The sequence below is a fragment of the Cetorhinus maximus genome, chromosome 25 (genome assembly GCF_964194155.1).
Source record: "Cetorhinus maximus chromosome 25, sCetMax3.hap1.1, whole genome shotgun sequence".
Taxonomy (NCBI): domain Eukaryota; kingdom Metazoa; phylum Chordata; class Chondrichthyes; order Lamniformes; family Cetorhinidae; genus Cetorhinus; species Cetorhinus maximus.
The window spans coordinates 17,062,046-17,080,267 of record NC_135903.1 but is presented as its reverse complement, the minus strand read 5'-3'; the positions used below and the strand labels follow the sequence as shown (position 1 = coordinate 17,080,267).

The following is an 18,222-nucleotide window of genomic DNA, read 5'->3' as shown; positions in this document are numbered from 1 at the left end:
GGGATACCATCTTCTGAATATTTCAGAACTTGCAATCTGCAGTAAGGAAGACAGGATTGTTGGTGCCAGAAGTAAATTGATTTCTGAAATGGAATTTATTGGTCAGGTGAGTTTAGTTCAAATAATAGAGCATATGCTTTATGAAAAGAAATGATACAACCAAGCAAATGGACCTTTTGAATCACAGTAGAATAATAAATATCATAAAATTTGGTCCACAAGGGGAGTGGATCCCATGAAATCTATTAATGAATTAATGAATTGTGTTATATATTGAAATATATTGTCTCCTAAAACCTTATGAAAGGCAATAAAATTATTTGATAAATTTCATGAGGTCCTGGTCACCTGACTGCACAGGCACTGCAGCCCATGCAAAATATACAGTCCTAATGCTGTTGTGAAATATAAATGAGTAATTTCACAGAGACAAGGATGACTGTTTACATCAGACTAATTCTAAAAACAACTCTAGACTGAATGATAAACACAATGAGTTAATTTCGTCAGCTGCCCATATCCATCCCTAACGATTTAAATTGCACTGCTTCAAAATGGCGCATCCTATGTTGACTCATTTCTCTGTCAAATTCCGACTGGCGTTGCAATTTTTGCAACATAGAGAATTCTGAGTAAAGAATACAGATTTTTTTCCACGATGAAATTAAATTTGCAAATTCCCTCTCTTGGCAGACGTTCTTAGAGAGCAGATTTCTGCTTCGTTTGATGTCTGTTCAGTTGGGGACAAACAGAAGATGGAATAATCACTGGGCACCTCTGGAGGAGGCCAAATGCTGTTAAAGCAATGTTCAAGCTGTACTGAGATGAGAGGTTTGGTAATTGAACAAGTGCCACGTAAAACATGCCAAACAGGCCATCTTCTGGTTTTCGGTAGAACTCCCTTGTTACTGGCAGAACCCCATCATCATTAAAAACTGCTAACCCTTTAATATCTTTAACCAATGACCGACTTTATTGCATACCTGTTGAAAAGTATGGCCGCCAAAGAGATGCCTTATATAACCGTTGGTGGTACATTTTGGGGAGGAAACCAGGGAAAGGGAAAAATCAGATTTCACAAATTGTCCAGGATTTCAGCTGCAATGTTCTTGTTACCAGCGCACTGCCACCCAGCCCCCTGCCCCACCCCCACTCCACCACTTCCAGAAACTACAGACACATCTTGACGCATATCCTACAAAAGTCAGTCTCCCTCTAGTACTCTCTCGTTTCCAGTGAACTTAAACACTGAACGTTGGCGAACCACTTGAACATGACAGCTTCATACTTGAGATCAATCTTCTTCTCAGTCAATGTCCATACGGATGGCTTTTCCACGAAACAATCTCCAGATCATGATCAGGAAACAAGAAGCCATGACCGATTTTCTCATTACTAGGCCAATAGTGCTGAGGATAATTGCAACACCCAAGTGCCATTCTGGCTGAATCAATCAGCTAACTCATTTTAGACCAGACATAAAACCTGGGGCCTTCCCAACCTTGATCTCACTGGATGGGAGATTAGACTGGAGGGGCTAAATGGCCTACTCTGATTCCTATGGTCCTATAAACAATACTATAAATCTTGTGGCATTCTTACACTAATGTAAGAATACCAAAGTTGTTGACTCGAGTCAATGATTTAGACTCAAGTCCAACTCAAGTCACTTTGTTTTTCCTTGTGCCCTGACTTGATTTGAACAAAAATGACTCACGACTTCCCTTGACCTAGCCAAAATTGATTTGGTGACATTCCTCAATTTAAAAAATTGTGTTTTTTTTCATCCCAGTACGATACAGTTGATCAGCGCGAACCACAATATGTGGAATCCAGCACAGGTTATGTTCTTCTCCTACGTGACCCCACCCATTGCCACCACTGATTGACTGTTTTGAAGACTGCACTGCCAGATCCACAGCAATGATTGGCCAAGCAGCTTGTCAGTCAGGGACAATCTATGCAACAAATTCCCCATTCCTTCCTTTCTCACTGACCACGTGAAGCGAGGTCTGTTTGCTAGAGTCAATGGAAATACCTGGAGGCAAAGGGCGCAACTCAACTTCATGAATAAAGGGTTTTGCCCTGGTTACCACCAGCAACTGCTGCTCACCCCAAAAACTGGGCACAAAAGCTTTCCGTGGCTGACCCCAAACCTTCTGTGGCTGACCCTGGCACAAGCTCTCTATGGCCGTGTGCCTGGAAAGGACAGAAGGACAGTTGAGCAGACCATCAACACACACAAGTGAAACTTTGGCAGCGTTACATGTATTACATGTACTAACTGCATTGAATGCATTTCAGCTGAGGTCACTTTGATGATTACTTTGCATGTAACCCGTGTATTGCTCTTGCAAGCTATACGGTCATGCTGTCATCAAAACCCATATCATCTGGTTATAGAAGTTCGGTTACAAAGATAACTGCTGTCCGTAAAACATGTGGAACGGAAACATTTGATGGTCCTGTGACTATACCAATTTTCATTCGACACCTGAAAAGCCATCCTGAAAAGTAATGTTCAATATTTTATTCCACAAATTAAATGCAATGTTTACATTGGCTTATGTTGAAGAAACATCGCTATTTTCTGCATTTTTTTTTCTGAATGACCTCAGGTATTCTATTAGTTCCATTATTGTCATAGCCATTCATGGTGAAAGATCTCAGTAAGAAGCTCCTTGTAATGTTTAGGCTAGTGTCAAATTTGTAATCAATTATCCTGGCACTAATATCAGAAATCGCGTGACTGGCCTGCTTTTGTTCAACAAGGAAACATTAGAACGATGAAGTTTTATGTAATAGTGGGGTTTACACCACATATTCAATTTTATCAGTTTTAAATAGACTATTTGCAATCAAAAAAATTGTGTTGTTGTAAAATCAATAAAACATTCATTCTTGAAATACAGTTTTGATTATATTTTGTACTTTCAACATTATGATGTGAAGAATGGATGAATCCATAGCATGTGTATTTTCAAAAAACATTCAAACAACAATGTGACTGAGACTTGACTTGCTTGCTAAGAGTAAGGGGGCACGTTACTGACCTTCACTTTGAAAAAGTGATCTGTGACTTGACTAACTTGGGGAAAAAATACTTGGATGCATGAGGAATACAGGTTCAACCTGTGAAGGATTAACTTACTCCCCCCTCATATCAGCAGATGTTGTTCACATTTTCAGCTCATTTGAGAACTACAGAAGAGTAGGAAATAGAAAAGACTCCGAATCCAAAAGCAGGAAATGGCTGTGATTAAGAGGAAGATAGAAATCCTGTACTCAGACGATTCTCAGCCTCAGGTACTCAACCTCAGTATGCATTCTTGTCTGAGAGTCCAGACATCCATTAGTCTGCTGAAACAGCTGCACCAAAGGAAAAACATTGCTTGATTGGCAGCTTTCCCTCTTCGATCTATTTCTCCATTATTCAATGTTTACTTACACAAGATAGAGTTATCAAGTGCTTACAGTTTCTGCTATTGGTACTTTCAAGGGCTGGTTTGACACTTATATAGGGCTGTGGTAAAATTAGTTTTTTGTAAGAAAGTTATGAATTAATATGTTTAAAGCTTTTTCGCACGTGACATTGTTACCATAGGGTTCATTGGTTCTGCACACAGTGTATGCTGGGTAAATGGACATTGAAGTGTCATACGTTGGCATGGAGGGTATGAGGGGCCATTGAGGGTGGGTGGAGGGGCTCATGTTGGCACTGAGTGTATGAGTGGCCATTGGGGCGGGTGGAGGGGCATAGGTTGGCATGGGTAAGACCTTTTGAACTTACCTTTCAAAAGGTTCCCTCATCTAGACTATAGCTCATGACACCTCTGAGGGCCCAAGAACCACGATTCATTGACAAGCTGGGTTGACGGCACAAAAATTGCAGAGGGCGAGGAGGTGCCTATCCCTGCAATGGACCTGTTCAGGTTGGGAGTGCAGGGTGCGGGCTTGCGATCCGCATAGCCAGCACCCTTATCCCAACTTGACGAAAACTGGGGGTGCTAGGAATGAGTCAGGAATCCTGGAATCAGTTCCCTGCTGCCATTGTTAAAAGGTCCACAAGGTCTCCCTGACTCTGCAAAAATCCAGCTCTTTATGGTTCAATTCAGCATTCTAGGATGTGCAATGCCTTTCTTATCTGTTTCAGCCCTATTTACACATGAGACAAACCTAAGTGCTAAATTGGAATCTGTACTATTAGAAGGAACATCTATATTATCTTTAAGAGAACCACTTTAGTTTGAGCCAGAAAAATACAAACTGTTGCCTTCACTTGCTGCTAATGAAACTGTTCATACAAGCATTCATCTTTTTTATATTGCCTGTTTGAATCTTCCTCAACAACAGTTGTTGTTAGCCTGTGGCTGGTGCATCAAATCCCTTGAGTGGTTCCCACCACAACACTGGCGATGTTCCACACAACCAGCAATGACCGTTTAACCTCTGTAATTAACCATTCAAGAAATAATGACTTTTTTTTAAAAAAAAAAGGTGCCACATAGCTGATCAGAACGTAGAAGGCCAATTGAATAAGACTCATGCATTTATTGGTTACTTTTCTCCATTGATTTAATAAGTATTGGTTCATCAAATGTTTAAATATTCTGGGCGGAATCGTCCCAGATTTCCACAAAGTGTGGGCGCGGTGGGGGGGTGAAAGGTCATTTTTAATGCCACATCTCACCTCATTAATTATGCAACTACAGGAAACACTGTCCCACTGGCAGCAGGTCTCCGATTTGCCCACCACGCCATTACCTCACTGCTCCCTCACACAGGGCACCATTTTTAAACTGCAGCCACATGCACACTTCTTAATGCTTGCAGCTCTAGGCTGCTCTGGTGAAGACAAGGCCCCAAATGCCAAGAAGAATGCAGCCCCCCCCAATTCAGTGACGCATCCCTGAGATGCCGTGGAGACCCGCCATGACGTCCTCTACCCCCTCTCTGGCCACAGGCGGGCCATTAGTCTTAGCACTCCGGCTTGGGAGGGGGCGGCAGAAGTGGTCAGTCCCAAAGCCGCACACAGGAGGTCTGTGCAGAAAACGGATGAATGATCTCATCCGTGCCACCAGGGTAAGGCAGCCATCTCATCACTCTAAACTCACACACTCGAGCCCATCACATATTCACTGGCATCTCACTCAGTGCCAGCTCGAGGGACATCACCACCCATTCTCGCACACATACATCCCCACATCTCCATCTGGCCTCATCTTCTCAGGAGACTGCCTCCTCAGCTCTCACCATCTTGAGGCCACTTGCACAGATCAACATGTACCCTCACACACATCCTGAGATACTCCCCATCCCTATTACAGCCCTTGTCCTGCAGTCTCTTCTTTTGCCTGAGACCACTTCTCCCCCTTCCCCAGGCAAGCCCTAGCCCTGCAGCCATCGAAGAACCACCCCCACCTTACGGCTGGTCTGGTAGGTAGAGACCTGCCCATGAGCCCCCCCCGCTAAAAGTGATGTGGTGCTGGCTGCAAAGCCTGGTGCTGATGACCGTGAGTGCTGCCTGAAGAAAGGTAGGCAAACGAGCCTCGAAGTCCCGAGCAAAGTTCAGCCAGCCAGGTGTACGTCGCTCCTGTACAGTTGTGAAACATGTCAACGTGCAATCACATCGACGTACCCATATAATCCGGTTTTTGGGGGGGGGGGGGGGGGGGTTGGTGGAATGATTCTGGCGAGCAGGACTTGTAATGAGATGCTAAAATATTGAAATTTGGTTTCCGGCGTGTGGTGGTGGGAAACGTGGCCCACCATTGATGGGTGGATGCCTGACACTGATGGGCCCGGAAAATTCCGGCCTCTGTTTCTGAAGTACTCCCCTCAAGAAAAGCAATTGTTTTCCACTTAGAAACCTTTCACGAGCCATCAGCGATTGATTGGTTACAGTCAATCACCCCAAATCTTTGCCTCTCAACAACTCAGTTTAAAGCCCAAGTATTTCTAAGAATTGAGAACTGCTCTCATATTGAGGGAGAGTGTCTCACTTTTGGACAGGATTATAAATAAAAGTTGTTCCTCTGTTTAAATAATCCCTCGCTCACCTGTAACCTTCCTTTCTCCCTCCATTACTCCACCCCAATGCGACATTCCAAACATCTTGCAATTTTTCTGTTTCTCCATTTCAAGCATGAGGTACCCCCAATGGTTGTTGTATTGGTCTGTCAACTGAGGTTGAGAGTTAAGATCTTATGACAAGCTATAAAATTGAATTTTAAACATCTGTAAAAATGACAATGGGGTATTGGCCAAGGAATTATCTTGGACTGGAGAGGGGTGATGCGGTTGAGAGGCTAGGTTGGTTAGAATTATGGAACAATAGAAGAGCTACTACACTCCTGAGAGTATCTACAGGGCAAATAGGAGGAAGGAGATAAGAGGAGCAAATTTGCAGTCAAATTACAGAAAGATGAAAGAATTACATAGTAGCAACAATGGGAATCTTCAATTGTCCTCATATAGGCCGGGATAGTGATGGTGTAAATGACGTGGTGAGGAAAGAATTCTTGAAACTTGCATAAGAGAAGATTCTTGATCAGTTTCTTTCCAGCTCAGGGTGGATGGAAGCAGTTTTGGGTCAAGTACTGGGGGATGAAGTGGAGCATGTTTCAGTAAGAGAGCATCTGGGGAACAACGATGCTAATATCATCAGGTTTAAAACAGTTATGGAAAAAGGTCACCTATGATCAAAGATAATAATGCTTAGCCTGAGGAGGGCTAAGTTCAGTGAATTGAACAGGGATCTGAACCAGGTGGATTGGAACCAGGCTTAGAAGACTTGCCATGTCTAGAGATTCATGAAGCAGGTACATTTACATCTGTTTCTGTTGCTTGTTTTTCCTGGAACAGGTCGCTAGCCTAAAGCCAAAGCCTGAGAGGGGCCACCTCACATCAAGCATGGCTGACCAGGAGTCTTTCCCACACTAACCACCTGCCATAGGTGTGTTGAAAGGATTTACAGGTTGATAATCAACCTGTCTGACTGTGTTATCAACACAACTTCTGTGGCCAGCAAGCCCTGGAGTGAGATTTCAACCTGGACCTTCTGGCTCAGAGCAATGCTACCCACTGCACCAAAAACTTCTTTGCAATCAAAGATTGGTAGGCGAAACAATAATTGAACAGCAGGAGGCCTGCAAAAAGATTGCTGGATTACAGAGTTGATTACCTTCTTATGAAAGAGAAAAGAAGGCCAACCAAAGCTAGAGCTACCCGAATGATTAAAGATACAAAGATTAAAATACAGAAAGAAGGCTTAGGACAATTAAACAATAGGGAATCAAGCTGAATATAGCAAGTACAAAGGAGATCAAGAAAAGGATTTAGAAGGGAAGAGAGTAGATTAGTGGCTAACATAATAGGGAAGCAGCAGTCTTATATAAACATGTCAGTAGTAAATGGTTAGTCAAGCGAAGGGTGGGGCCGTTGAGGGAGCAAAAAGGTCTATCTTATGAAGGCAGAGGGCATGAAGTGCTGAATGAATACTAGGCATCTTTCTTCATTAGTGAAGAGGATGCTGCCAATGTAGCAATATAGGAGGAAGAGGTGATATCGAATAGGATAAAAATAGATAAAGAGGATGTACTTAAAAGGTTGGTAGTCCTCAAAGAAGGTGGAATGTAACCTAGGTTACCAGGGAAAGTAAGGATGGAAATTGCAGAGGCTCTGACCATAACCGTCCTTGGACAAGTGGGTGGTGCCAGAGAACTGGAGCTTTGGCATTGTTCTCCTTAGAGCAGAAAAGGTTAAAGGGAGATGTTCAAAATCGTGAATGGTTTTATTAGAGTAAATAAGCAGGAACTGTTTTCAGTAGCAGAAGGGTTGGTAACCAGGAGACACAGATTGACAAAAGAATGAGAGGTGACATGAGGAAACATTTTCTTTCCACAACAAGTTGTTGAGATCTGGAATGCACAGCCTGATTGGCTGCTTGAAGCAGATTGAATAGCACCATTCAAAAGGGAATTGGATAAATAGCTGAAGGGAAAACAACTAAAGGGTTATGGGGAAAAAGCAGGGTGTGGAATGAATTGCTTATCTCAATCAAAGTGCCAGTACAGGAATGAGGATCCAAATGGTCTCCCTTTGGGCTGCATCATTCTATAATTCTATGAAACGACTGCCATAAAAACACAACTGGTTTCATTAAAGTCCTTCAGATCTGGCCTCCAGGCCAATCTATTCCTACACTACATGCTTGACACTTAATACTTTCACAGTAACTAGATACTGGGCAATAAATACTGAGCATCACCTACATTCCAGTAGCAAACAAACAAAAAAAAGTTGTGCCAATATTTATATAGTCATCAATTATCTGAAGATTTTCCTCCATTGCTTCATAGGTTGCCCTACATAATCCTTTCCACTTTATCCTCACTTCTGTGTTTCCCTATATTACAAGAGACTACACTTCAAAAATACTTAATTAGCTGTGTAACGTGCTTTAAGACACTCTGAACTCATGAAAGGCATCAAATGAATGCAAGTTCTTTCTTTCATTATGACAGTGGGGTGTTATGTGCACGAGAAATGGTGGTTTTATAACTTGGTCCAAGGTTTTACTAACAACCACCCCCCCGCCCCCAAACTTCTCTCTTCCCCCCCCCCCCCCACCCCCCACCACCACCCACCTTAATCCAGTTTATATTTCACCCCTCTCCTAACTTTACTCAGTTCTGCGGAAGGGTCATGAGGACTCGAAACGTCAACCCTTTTCTTCTCCGCCGATGCTGCCAGACCTGCTGAGTTTTTCCAGGTAATTCTATTTTTGCCAAGGTTTTACTGTTGGTAGCAACTGGTTGTTACTAAAGTTTATTTGTTTTGGATTGGATTTAGTAATGAAGCAAACAATTTCCCTTTAAGCATAAGCAAGCTTTTCACTTGTGCTGCCAGCAGAAAATACCCCTCCCACCCACTCACCGAGGAGAAATCTAGCTCATCTGGCTTAGTCAGAAGAACTTTAAATGTTTTGCCGTAGTTTGTGCATTTGTTATGACAGGGGAAGGTGGCAGGGGAGTGGCACTAGGTCAATTGCTGCTATGGATTGTCGACACAGACATGACAGGACGAATGGTCAGCTTCTGTGCTGTAACAATTCTGCAATTCTGTTGAAATAACTTATTGTACTACATTTTCCTTTATTGCATTATTTTCCAGGATCGGAAAAGAACAACAGTGACTTATGGAACTATTTACCTGAAAAATGTCCTGAACTATTGTATGGTGTGGACACAGACCAGGCCGTAGGGAAGAAATTTGGGGCCATGACTGAAAGCATCAAAGAGATCAACTTTCTGGAGACTTTTGGGGGGGAAGTTTCCTTTTCACACTCTCTCATTTTCATGCAGCCAGCCATCTGATCTTGTTAAATAAAATTGTGTGTGTTTAGCAACAATTGCAATACTCTATTGTATGTACTGGTATTCCCAATTACTTTACTCTCTCACATGGCATTCGGACTAACAAAATATTTATAACCTTTTTCACAAGCAGTGAAAAAAGCAAACTTCAACAGGGACTGATTCCTGAGAATGATTCTTGTTTTGTACAAAATTAAGTCAAATTTGAAAGAAGCAGTTGCTGTTGCCATGGAAATGAATTACTGCAGGCATAATCAGCTATGGACCGTTATGCTATCATTGAAAGTAACTCAACTTTTCCACATCACCCGACACTCCGACAGACTGAATCTCTGACCTCGTCATTTTTTGCATCAAAGTAACCAAATCCCATGACATGCAATAGCATCGCCTTTTTATGAACTTCCTGAATCCTACATAAAAAAATCTCCTATTTAAATTACAGCTACCTACCCAGGTACCACCACACCACCACCCCACTCCCACCACCTCGCCACCCCAGCCAAAGTCCACATCTTAACACAAGCAGGGAGGACAAACAATTTTTGACTTTGAGGGGAATCTAATATCCATTTCCAGGAAATAGAAAAGAAAATCACAGAATTGTCTTTACAAAACAATTTTCGGGCAGCTGGGTGACATTATAGATCTGAACCAATTTCATGTGGAGAACAATTCCATCCAACTGTAAACATAATCATGGATGCTCCCCGATGTAGCTTATTATGGGCACTTGTGAAGGTTTTGATAACAGTACTACAGGTACTCACAATAAACTGTGGCTTATATATACAGATGTGGCAATATATTTATAGTCTGATCCCTCAACCACTACTGGTGGGAGTATTTCAAATTGTTCTTAAAACAGCATTTAACATTCTCATGAGTCACCAAGGAACTGAGAAAGAATGTGTGACTCCCTCTAGGATGTCAGTTATTTACACCAAGAAAAAGCCACAAAAAGTGATATTTTTAATCCAAGGAAGTTCAAATAAAACTCATTTGGTTAAATGAGTCAGAACCTTCTTTCCATAAAGGCAACGCTAAAACATAGCCAGCAGCACAGTAAGATCAGCACTCAACAGATGATAAAAACTGTACTGGAATTCATGTGGATTGGACTGAATGGGGAAAAAACTATCCAGGATCAGGTGAGCCAAAAGCAGCCAAAGTGAATGGAATCCTCCCTTTACTAGTGCAATTAGGAGGGGTATTTTTTATTGGCAGTAACATGGCTATCTACTATTCTTATGCAAGTCACAGGGGAGACAGACAAAAATAGCAGAAGACATACACATTACAGATTCTGCATTTGAAGAGTCTGATCTTTGGATAGAAAGTCAAAAGTCTGCAATAATCTGATCTACAGCTCATTTCAAACATTGAACATTTGTGGATAGGATTCTATGAACCAGGATTTAATTTAATTTAATTTTCCAATTAAGAACACAGGAAATTGATTAAATGATGAGAAAAGCCCATTCACCTCATTTAAACCCATTCTTTTCAAAATGCTGCACATGGAATGTGTCTAATGATTTTACCTCTACTGCATTAGTCATCAGATTACAAATATTATGGAAGGAACATGCATTTATATAGCACCTTCCATGTCCTAAGGAGATTCCAAAGTGTTTCACAATCAGTCATTATTCTTATCTAAAGAACTCTAATTACTGTAATTATGCAAGCGAAATCTGCATGTAAGGAGGTTCTTCCCAATATCTGCTTTAAATTACGCTTTCACAAATTTAAATTAATTTATGATCCTGCTTTCCCAGATTACATTGAAGTAATATTCCATAATTACTATCTGTATCAGTTAATATTTTGTATATTCTAGTGAGGTTTCCCTTTAGTTACCTTAATTCTAGACATAGAGTTTAATTTTCACTTATGATAACATTATACCAACTCATTTTAAAAATCTTCACAATACTCTACTCTTCAGAAAATGCCCCCAAGACAACATTGTACAAAGCTACAATTACAGCAAGAACAAATGTCAATACTCTCTGCCTACGCAGTCTATCATGTCATGTTCGCAATGATCCATGGCTGGACCTGAAGAGTAGCAGACTGAAGCTGCGGTAATTGGGTTTGGAGATGTATGTTTGTTGCTGTGAATAAAAACTTTTAAGTGTGTAAAAATTAGGCTCCAGTTCTATCCTTCATTGCCTGCCACGCAGGAGGTCAAAATTGGAGGACTGCAGGGATCTCGGAGGGATGGAGTTGGTTACCGTGCCAAGAAAGGGCTACAGCTCACTAAATATAACCATCCTCATCTGCATCAAACTGGTACATCTGCTAACCACAAACAGCGAATTCTCATGACATCCGATTTCATAAACTAATTCCATTTACATATCCTCAAACAAGTAATTTTCATTCTTCAATTCTCAAATTCTTAATCCAGTTGGATAATCTAGGATCATAGTGTCACAATATAACAATGTAATGTAAAAAACACAGCTAAACTGGCCTGTGTGTACCAGTAGACTCTGCTTCTCTACCTGATCATCATCAGAACCTCCATAATTGATCATTTTTACTTGACAAAGGCGTAGAGTGACCAGGAAAACATTTGATTTGGACAAAGGTTTGTTGAATTTCTGGGTAAAATTGCAATTCTAATCCTCTCTCTCGCTCTCACACCTAATGCACGCAAATCTTTTTTGACTGGATTCTCATATATTTCAAAAATATCAGAACTGCCCTAACCCACTTTCAATAAAAACAAAAAGCACCCTGGATGTAGGATTCGAATTAGTACTCAGCTCTACAGGGCAATGACGCATCATAAGCACTTAGAAATATTTAAAAATGTGGCAGTTGGTGTATATTGATTGTAAAAATTACACTGGTGAATTATTCATTCTCCTCTGTTCTAAGATAATTAAACAGCTAGTATAATGTGGCATATATACTGGATTTTACTATAAATGTTCCTCAGAGAATAGGCATAATGGTCCTATTTTTTACTTTCTCATAGGATGTGCTCATCACTGGCTAGGCCTGCATTTATTGCCATTCACTTGAGTAGCTGGTGGTGAACAATGGTGAATCACTGCAGGCTGTACAATGCAGGTACTCCGACAGTACTATTAGGGAAGGAGTCCTAGAATGATAAAGGAATAAATGATATATTTCCAATTAAGTCAGGATAGTCTGTGGCTTGGGAGGGGAACTTAGAGGAGCTGGTGTTCCCATGTGGTGGGAGCATTTGTTCCTCTAGGTGGTGGTAGTCACAGGCTTGGAAGGTGCAGTCAAAGGGGGGCCCTTGGCAAGTTACTGCAGTGCATCCTATAAATGGTAAACACTGCTGCTTCTGGGCAGCAATGGCGGAGGGAGTGAATGTTTAAGGTGCTGGATGAGGTGCCAATCAGGCAGGCTTCTTTTTCCTGGATAGTGTTGAGCTTCTTGAGTGTTGTTGAAGCCATACTCATCCAGGCAAGTGGAGAATATTTCATCACACTCCTGACTTGTGCCTCGTAGATGGTGACCAGGCTTTGGGGAGTCAGGGGGCGAGTTACTTGCCGCAGGATTCCCAGCTTCTGATCTGCATTTGTAGTCACAGTATTCATATGGTTGGTCCAGTTCAGTTTCTGGTCATTGATGTCGATGGTTGGGACTCAGTGATGGCGATGTTGTTGAATGTCAAGGGGAGATGTTTAGGCCCTCGCTTGTTTCAGATGGCCACTGCCCGCCTCTTGCGTGGCACAAATGTTACATGTCACCTTGCCGAAGTCTGATTCTTGTCCAGGTCTTGTTGCATGTGGGCAGCAAGAGCTGAGGGTCAGCGGGGTAGGGTGTCCTGTGGGGGTTACTTTGGTGAAGACCCCTGGGGGTCAGTAGAGTGAGGGAGTCCCATTGAGGAGGTATTCGGGGATTAGGACGGAGTCCCCTGGAGGGTCGTGGGGCTGGGGGGAGTCCCGTGGGTGTTCGGTCTGGGTCTGTACACTAGTTATGCAGAAGTTAGAAGTGCTTTTAATCCTTACCTTTTCTGGGTAACTCATGGCGCAAACTAGTTGGGACCATCTGAGGTCTGTGATTTAAATCACATTTTCAGATGGTTCCAAGTGCAGGACAATTGCCCAGGGGAAGTCTGCGCTTCTGGGCAATTGCCATGCAAACCTTACCTATGAACTTCCAAAGGCGGTTCCCCAGCACACCTTTGGGGTATCACCCACCACCGTCCCCCCCTCAAAACCGATGCTGGGGAGCTTGGAAGTTAAGGCCCATTAACTCGTTTCTCTCTCCACAGATGCTGCCAGACCTGCTGAGTATTTCCAGCATCTACAGTATTTTGTTTTTTAGTCCTGAATGCTCCTAATCCAATGGACATTGGTCATCTGTGCATCCAGATGATATTTGCAGTCTGCTTGAACATAGACAGTCTCAGATTCAAGTGCAACCCTATACTCAGCTGTGGGCTGTTGGACAATGTTGCTGTTTTGATATCTTGATAGAGGGTGGATTCACAGACTGGTTAAGTCTTTACAAAGCGCAGTATTTGTCCTTCAACAAACATCCCCAAAACTGATCAAACATCTTATTCCTGTTTGTGGGGCCTTGGTATTTTTTTCACTCATTCACGGGATGTGGGCTTCGCTGGCTGGGCCAGCATTTATTGCCCATCCCTAGTTGCCCTTGAGAGGAGAGGAGAGGACTGCAGAGACAGGGATCCAGTCAGCAGCCAGCTCATGGTCACTTGTAGAGGCAGCCTCGGGGTGGGGAAGCGACAGGAGGCCGCATAGGGAACCATGAGCAGGCTCCCACACAAAGAAGAAGGTATCATGCAGCAAAGGTGTACAGAAAGAGGGCATACAAGAAAAGGTGCATAGAGAGCTACCTCCATATATCAGAACGGCAGTGTCACTGAAGGCTGTGTCTCTCCAGATTTTTGTCTCATGGTGATGGACAACCTGAGCCCCAAAAGTATTGGTGGTCATCCAATCCCAGTGTCGGAGAGGGTCACTGTGGTCCTTAACTTCTACACCTCTGGTTCATTCCATCTCCTGTTCTGGCATCTCCCAATCAGCACTACATCATTGGATCAAGGTGGTGACAAATAGCCACTTCAGATGGGCCACTGATCTGGACGGTGAGACAAAGAGCCAGAAAATTCAGGACCGCGTGGATTTCCCCAGGTACAAAAAGTGTGATAGACTGCACATGTGTCCATAAAGGCTCCCACAGGCCACCCAGCAATCTTCCTGAACAGTAGGGATTCCATTCCCTCAATGCCAATGGTCTGCAGGCAGCTCCAACTGATACTGCAGAGGTGTGTTCAGTGCCCTGGAAACAGCCACGATGGTTACATGCTCAGACATTCCCAGGTGCCTGATTGTACTTCCCCTGTGCGCCTTCAAAGTTGGATTCTTCCTTAAGGACTAGCCCTTAATGAGATGGCCATTAACACCAGTGAGGAACCCAAGGAACGAAGCAGGGGAGGAATACAACACCAGCCATACCACGAGCAGACCATGTACCTCCTGAAGCTGAGATTCAGGTACCTCGATCGGTCAGTGGGGCCTTTCAATACACTCCAGCAAGCATCTTCCAGATTGTGGTGGCCTGTGGTATTCTGCACAACTTGGCACTGCAGAGGGTGGAGGTCTTGGCCAATGAGGACATGGTGAAGCACGAGATATCTTCAGACGAGGAAGATGATGAGCAAGCTTATATCCAGCCTGAAAGACACGAACAACCGCATGGGGAACAATCCCAAATCTAAGTGCAAATGCATACTCACTGACATGAGAGTATCTACGCTGGTGGAGGGTGCAGAGAAATGACGTGATACTGCACTCGCTAAGGCACCCTCCCCTTCCTCAGAAATGCCAGTGTTGCATTGTAGGCTCTCTTTGCCATTCTAGGCTCTCCTACAGGAACAAAGATGAGGAATGTTAGTTGCCTAACAGTAACAGGCACAACATCTAAGCAGGTGGCAACTTAGCTGTTCATTTTCCGGGCACTCGAATGCCCCCTGTCATTTGGCAATTTTGGAGGAAAGGTTGGACAGCATATCCACATGCACCTTGAGTGCAGCAATCCTCCCCGAATGGAGCTTATACAACAACTTTCATTTATTTTGTGCCTTTAATGTAGAAAAAACACAACTGAAGTTATTCACCTTTCATGAATGAAATGAACAATACTGTTTCTACCTTGGCGAGTAATCCTCTTTATTACAGTCATGTTCATTCAAAACACTAGCTTTGAATAAAACATGCTTACCGATTGTACCACACAACCTTAACAAATTGTTATTTCCGTGTTGTTCTTTCACAGAGCGCTTACCCTTGTTATGCTATTAACATATTTTGCTTTCTTACCTTTATGCCACTATCAGCACCTCCTTTAGCCCTTACCACTACCATTAACACTCCCTTTGTCTTTTTGTCCATGTCATCTTTGTCAATCCCTCCTTAGTCTCTACCTATCGCTGGCTTTCTATCCAGCTTCACCTGCTCCGCCCCCCCCTTAAACAGTAAAAATTTCATCACGTTTCTACTTCTCTTTAGCTCTGAAGAAGGGCCATACAGACTCAAAATGTTAACTCTGTTTCTCTCTCCACAGATGCTGTCAGACCTGAGTTTTTCCAGCATTTTCTGTTTTTATTTCAGGTTTCCAGCATCCGCAGTATTTTGCGTTTCTTCAATTAACATGAGGAAAAACAGTTGAACATATATAATAAGATGAGCTATTCTAACCTAGGAGGAGGTTGCCACAGATACACTGCTCTGTCTAAAATGAGACGATGGGGGAGGCTTTTGTCTTGTTACCGCCCCATTTGCACTTAAAAGTGGGCCAGAGACAGAATCAAAATCAAGCAGCTGCTGGAAGTGTTGTCTCATGTGGCGTTAATGCCCTTTTCAATCTATATCCGGGGAGGCCTGCACATCCATCTGAAGCACTAAATTGAATATGGGCTGTAACTTGTAACTAGCGCAGCCGCCGAATAGGAAAAGGGAATCGGGATGTCAGCTCCCATTCCAGCCATCAGCGCACGTGCAGTTTCTCCAACCACTGGTGTCACTATTGTGCGTCCGCCGCCCGCCATCCATTTCCTGAAAACTTGGCTATACCCGCTGCCTGCCCCCTCCCTCCTGCGGACTCCCGTTCACCCCGTTGCTTCCCTGCCACAGCCCCTCACTGCTCCCTTTGCCGCTGGCTCCTTCCCTGCGCTTCCCTCCCGCCTCCCCTCGCCGTTCTCCTCACCGCTTCCTCACCGCGACACCTCGTTGCTCCCTTCACCACTGACTCATTTCCCCTCGCTCCCTCCCGCAGCTCCCCGCAAGTCTCTTCACCACTCTTTCCACCACTCAGCCGCCGCATCAGGGTGTTTGGCGGGGAGTGGGAGGGGGTGGAAGGGAGAGGCGAAGGCATCAGTGAGAGACCGCAGAAGCGAGAGGCCTAGGGAGTGGGAGAATAAGGTAAGGGAAGTGAGAGAGAGCTGGGAGAATGCGAAGGAGCAGTGAAGTGAGGGGCAAGGGGCCACGAGAGGGAATGGGGAGGTCAGGGGTGGGGGGTGGAAAGTTGTTAAAAGGATCCAAGCCGGTTGGTGAAGCTGAAACCAAGGCAGAGAGCTTTTGTTTATTGAGCAAGTTTATTGACTTTGTTCCATCTCACAGCTCTCCTCCCACATACCCAGTGCCCCAGCTATCCCCTATTTATGTGTGCCTAAAGACAATTAATACCTATCACCTGTTTCTCTTAACAAGGCAACTGATATGACCAATTACATTGTTAAGGTTTGTTAAGGCATTGATGAGAGGAGGCAGCGGCAGAAATGAGGGTAGCAGGACGGAACCTAAACACTTGTCTTTTCATTTTTCTCTTTCTTCAACCTTCGCTATCTTTAGTGTTGGCAGCTGCCTGGGCAATCACTGTCAGTGATGCATCAGGCACTGATACTGCATCTGCTCATATGCAGGGTTTTCTCACCCTAGTGTTGCAGCACAAATAAAGGGAGCCTAGAATACACAGCACTGAAACTTTCTGCACAGAGCAGGCCTGCTGAGTTTCCCGATGTTTACCGTGTCCAACCCATTCTCAATTTGAAAGGCCTTTAGCAGGTCACCTCTGAGTCTTCTCTTTTCTCAGATAATAAAAAAGCTCCCACCTGTTCAATCTTTCAGGCGAAGCAGGCAAAGCCTCAGCATAAGTTTAGGCCTCAGTGCCATTTTCATCTGTCTGTCTGACTATTGCCAGTTCCTGTTCCTCCTCACAAGCCATGGGTTGTACAAAGCGGAGTAAAAGGTTGAAGTTAAAGGGGAAGCTTAGCTGCTGTTAGACAAAGCTAGTTGCAGCTTTTGGAGACACTTTTCTGGCCATTGCTTGGAGCTTTCTATCTCAATGGCTAAGGCATCTTGTGTGGTTGCTGCCGCAGGTTCTGTTCTCATGTTACCTGCTGCTCAATGTTGCTTCTTCCTATTCCAAACTGTTCAGTGTGTATTTACACCGTCAATATTATTTTATCATTTTTGTATTCCTCTCATAAAATATATGCCAATAATATCTTTATCTTACCAAAGTCTGTGTAGTCTTTCCTTCCTCACTGAAATGCCTTTCAATGTAACGTGCCGACAGCAAATCACTGATAAGAGAACAAAAATGGAAATGTGAGTATGCAAAGGAACTTGCTATTCTGGCAGGTTAGATCTCAACTTAACAGTCACTTTACTTCAGGATATCAACGGTCACAAAAGATCACAAAGTTAATCACAGTTAAATTACAGTTCCTGCATTACAACACTACCCTTAATTCAATGCATTGATTCTACATTTCATTAACTTGCCTAGAAGGCAATCCTATTGATTACACCGAACATGAAAAAAT

General features: G+C 43.4%; 1 protein-coding gene across 1 annotated transcript in view; it reads right to left on the bottom strand.

The window, feature by feature from the left end:
* adam11 (ADAM metallopeptidase domain 11) overlaps positions 1-17,973 on the bottom strand; it is a 114,339-nt gene extending 96,366 nt beyond the window's left edge. The window contains exon 1 of the mRNA XM_078529561.1: positions 17,913-17,973. The gene's annotated coding sequence lies outside the window, so the exon portion shown is untranslated. The remainder of the gene's footprint in view (positions 1-17,912) is intronic.
* Between the last annotated feature and the right edge of the window lie 249 nt (positions 17,974-18,222).